This window comes from Opisthorchis viverrini (genome assembly GCF_000715545.1).
Source record: "Opisthorchis viverrini unplaced genomic scaffold opera_v5_113, whole genome shotgun sequence".
NCBI lineage: Eukaryota > Metazoa > Platyhelminthes > Trematoda > Opisthorchiida > Opisthorchiidae > Opisthorchis > Opisthorchis viverrini.
In genome coordinates this window covers 897,514-902,737 of record NW_008751767.1, presented here as the reverse complement: position 1 = coordinate 902,737, position 5,224 = coordinate 897,514, and positions in this window count along the sequence as shown.

Here is a 5,224-nt window from a genome sequence, read left to right as displayed (position 1 = left end):
CCCAAAGGAATTCGTGAACCCCACTCAGCATACAATAACAGATAAGCGTTAGGTAGTCCGCCTGAAGAGTGACAGCCAGTTCGTCATTGGGATCCGTTATGTGCCATGTCTGTAGAGTTCCCAACCACCCAGGAAGACGCCAAACCCTCAGCCGTCAATTTGACGGTAGTGGGCTTTATTTTGCGCTGTCACTCTATGGCTTATCACCCGCCAACAGGGATTTGGAGTAGGAAACAAGAGTATTCGGTAGACGAAGGTCCAGCATACGCAATGTTTGTCCTGAACACCTTAACCTGACAGATCTTGGACGTATCCAACTCATTACACGGTTAGCGCTTGCAGATCGTGCTTATAACTGCACACTCATCCTGTTATCATCCTGTTGTACTACAGAGACACTGCTGATCGAATGTTCGAAAATGTGTGAGGCCTTCAGATAGGAGGTTCCAAGTTTCACAGTCACGTGGTAGGACGGCTCTCACGGCCGTTTTACGAACATGGCCCATCGGCCTCAGTGGTATTTGTTTCTGAATCCCGAGGCAACGCGAGTCGGCAAATATTGCTGCATGGTGATGCGTGCACCAACTTCTCTGTCACGATGCAGTAACGCTTTTTTTTGCAACTTCTAGGGTAAGTGAAATGCAAGTTATTCATCGTGAAATTTAGAGGAGGTACACGGGAACAGGAATTACTGAGACCTCACACGTTGAAGGTGCAGGCTGCATGCCGAAACAGGGGATCACTCTCCATATTCTGTTTGAGGGTGTTTGTGCCGATGAACTAGTGTTAAAAGATGACAATGTGGTCCGCACCGTTTAAGTTTACGCTTGATCGGCACGCTCTATGATGATGAAATTTGGAAATGGTGTGGAGAGGAGACATCGCTGGTGAACCCCATTAGTTATAGGGAACTTTTAAATAGCTCGTTGTAATACGTATGTATGCAGACGAAAATAACTGGCATATCTGACAGCGAACAACTGTTCATATCATCGAACAGGAAAGTATTATGCTACTCAGTCATGAAAAGGGCGTCTTTAGACAAACAAGCAATACATGTTTAACTACTGAGTGCTATCCTGGGCCATTCTTACCAAAGTTTCTAACCGAATATGGTCGTCTTTTGGTCCAGTCGGGGAAGCCTACACGATCTGACGAAGAACAGTCGAGCTGTAAGATCCTTCATGTTTCAGTGTCAGGTAATTCTTTGACTCTCGACGATTAACCAGTCTTGCACCGTCAGTGCGCTGCGGCGACAGCCGTTGAGTTGTCATCTTTAATTCTTACCCTGATCATTGGAGTCGATGATATCCACCCGTTCACTTTCATGTGTCGTCGCAGCTAGGTACTGATTTCGCTGCTGCCAGATGTGAAATGCTTCATAAGCAACTGTGGTCAAACGCTGTGAGTCGTCTGATTTCTTCGGGTTGTAGAGGCCGTGTTTCACATCCTTATGGAAGTGTTAAACGAACGAATGCGTCATTCACTTAACTCTTCATTGAGAGGTCGATTTCGCGCTGACACCAGGTGTTGAAGATCTTTGAAGGTCATCCTAGCCTTAGCAATGCTCAGTGCGATAGTTAGATCTCCGTCTGTAGATATCCGACTCAGGTACGTAGAGCGGTTAACAATGGAGTCCACAATTGCAGGTTTAGATCAATCGTAAGCGAGGATTTTCCACCGTGCCAAAATGTTTTAATTCCTGTGTGATACTCAAGTGTTCCGTATGAATTAGATGTCATCTGTTATCATCCCCATCATTGAGCATTTGGGTCAGAAGTCTACTGTCAGTTGAACTGGGCCTTGAAGTCTTCTGCCCAGCTGCAAACCCGTCGGTGAATATATTGATGATATTTCACTTCACAGATCGCGTCAAGGGCACACGGAGTCCCAGAGCCGACCGATTTAGCTAGGCGCAAGAGTTTACTATTAACCCCCGTCGGCTACTTTACTTCCATCTCTCTCGCTCGCCGTTTGCAAATCCTCAAGCTGCTGGACAGCTGACGGTTAAGCTCCTGACTTTCTTTGTTGTGAAAGTGACCCGCCAGCATAAGTATTCGGAGATCTAGTAACTGAACCGAAGTGGCCGATGTCCACTGTCCAGCTGACACTCCGCAAACTCTAGTAACAACAACTGTCTGGTATGTAACCACTGGTCCTCAGGGCCGGATGTTGCGCTTGGCCTAACTTGTTGGATGACTTCCGTAGTACCTGACATCAAGCCGCTGAAATCCAATTTATCAACGGTAATAGAAACGCATGGATATCACATGTTCAGTGGCCTGCTCGGGTGTACACGTGTCCCATTGCGATCAGCGCTTTCTCACAGAACTTCTCCGACGTTAGCTTACCATCTAGTCGCTTTTTGTCCAGCATTGCCATGTATTTTGTGGACGCCGATTTGCTAGGTGCTCTCTTCTGTGTCGAAAGTTCAGACTAGCTCAAATGGCTATAGCGCGAATTCACTGACCGGAAGGTCCGTGGCTCGAACCCGACCTCTGCCTCGATTTCCCCTGTCTAGGGTTGGAAACCTCGCAATATCCAAGTCCTCGTGTTTCCTTCGGGTGGCATGGCAGTTAGGCACTGAAAGGGTGCTACAGCTGAATGATTTTTATTTTTTACCATTGACTAAGGCCTTCGTTCTCCATACCTGTGCAGCAGTTAAGCACCAGTCCCGACCAATCTTGGATCGTTCTCCATGATGTTGATGCCACCTACCAGCCTAGTTGGATTTTCGATGTGGTGCTCCCATACTTCGCCTCCTCTCAGACTTTTCTTTCCAGCACAGGGTTGGGCAAGGTGCATTGTGAGATAGACAGTCCTCCGACTGGCGTATCCTTTGTAGTGTAATTGGCTCATCCATCGTTGGAGACTTCTGTCCAAACTCATCTGGGGTCTGTTGAATGTCTGAGTGGCCGACCCAAACGCAGAGGAGTTTCAGGCAACATCTTACTAAGAAAGTTGAGAAACGGAGAGTGTTTAGCTTTGTATTGTACCATTGGAAGTGGTGAATGCAGGTGGGGCTTACTGCCTATCCGAGCGCCTTCTTATATAGGATAAATATTTGGAAACATATTTGGTCCCTATGCACCGCCACAGTTTCTGACAGTCACCAGAGTCGAAGGCAGCTTTCAGGCCAAGAAGCACTGTCATTCTGGGGCGTTTGAACTAGCGATACTGTTCGAGAACCTGTCCTAAATTAAATGCATGGTTAACACATACCCAAATTCCTCCTAATGGTCTGTCGAACTGCACAAAATAATGCCAGGGGGCTGCAAGTACTGGACTGATGGCAGGGTGACTTCCAGATAACGTTCGTATATTCTTTCTCAGGTTTGAATTCACGATCGAACATCTTTATCCCAATAGTGTTTTATTCAAGCGTAAGATACAGATCCTCGGGTTGAGTGTTCTGACGAGTTGGAGGGATGATGCCGTGTGCTGTATTTCTTTTTCCGTTTTGAACGCTCGGAATGGGGAAGTCGTTTTCTTTACTGACAAGCGACGATGAGATTTATTGTAAATGATGGTTGAGCCTTCGCGTCTCATGTAACGGGTGGACAGCACGCGTTTCCTTTGGGCCTGGCGTGATCACGCCGTTGGACACTTGACAGCCAGGAAAACAACTATCCTGTGATGCTTACTCCGTCAGAATTAATGCCATGTTTCTTTGCAGCTCACTGAAGCGAATATATATCATATTCATTCCAAGCCTCGGTTTGGCCCGGAGACTTTCACCTTATCTATGTGGCCTAGCCGAAGACGATAGTTACATGCAGATTAAGAAGGCCAGAGTAGCTTTTGTGCACCTGCATCACTTGCGGCATAGACGTGACATCAGCTTATTCGTCAATGGCCGGGTTTACAATGCTGCGGTGCACTTCCTATCATGATATGGGTCAGAAATCTGGCCGCTGCGCGCCGAGGACGTCAAAACGCTTTCAATGTTTGATTATCGCTGTCTTCGAAGCATTGCCCGAATCCGGTAGAAACACCGGATCAGCAATGCTGAAGTAGGTCGAATGGCTTTCGGAAGAAGTAAATTTCCCACCATAAATGAACTGATAACACCACCGGTTGCGCTGACTTGGTCACATAATCCCTGTGACAGTCGACCGACTTCCTCGAAGAGCCGTTTTTGCACAACCATGCGAATATGGAAACGAGCCAGGAAAGCTCCAGTAATAACTTGGCAGCAAAATAGGGAAGTTATTAACGGCAAAGTCATCTGCGTTGATCATTGCCGTCTCTCCGGATGAGGACCCCGAGATGGGACACATCAGTGGTTGAAGCCATTTTCAGACATGACCCGGCATCAGTAAGGGCTTTGAGATGGAGTCTAATTACTGCATCTGTTGCTGTTCGAGAATGGCCGTTAGGGAGTGGCGGTGACAAACACTGTAGAGAGAAATGAATCAAAACCAGATCCCATGTGAGATTTTGGGGAATCTTGCTTATCGGACATGCAGAAAGTAGTCTTTTTGTCACAGGAATTGCAGGTTGCTTCCCGAGCAAGACATTTGGAGTGATGATCTTTGCTATAGCTGTCAAATCGCAAGGTTGACTTGTAAACACTGAACTAGAGTCAGAGGTTGTAGGAAGACGATATCGGAAGTGGAGTATTTGAAATTAATGGGGTGGCAGACGAAGAAATGAAATGTTTTTAAGCGAGTTCTAAGGCGCTGGCGAGATGATTCCGTGGTTTAGGCGCAAACTTACCGACTGGAAGACCTGTGGTTCGAACCTAGCCTCGCCATCTGAATTCTCGTGCTTTATTCGGGTGACGTAGCAGCTGGACAGCGGTGGAATGTTACCGTGGAACGACTAATGTCACCAGGTCTCAAGCGAGTCCGTGCGCTCTCAGCTCATATTTCGCCAGGAATTTCTCTCCTGTAGTTTTCTGAAGTTCAATGACAGGAGTATCACAGATGAGTACAAAAAGCGAAACCGCCCTGAGACCGCAATTTTAGCCAGGGATTTCTGTTTTCACACAAATTGGCTGACAACCTACCCGTTCTGTTGTTTACCGGCAGCCACAGATTTTCCCCTAGAATACTGGTGGTGGCATCCTAGTCGGTGCACTTCGCAATGTGGCTGGAAATCGAATACTTGGTGAAATTGAGAAACGGCTCTATCTTATTTATCTCGGCAGCATTCTGACAAGTGTTGAATGTTTGGAGTACGGCAGTGAAGCATCAGTGCCAACACTGATGTTGCTGTCTTT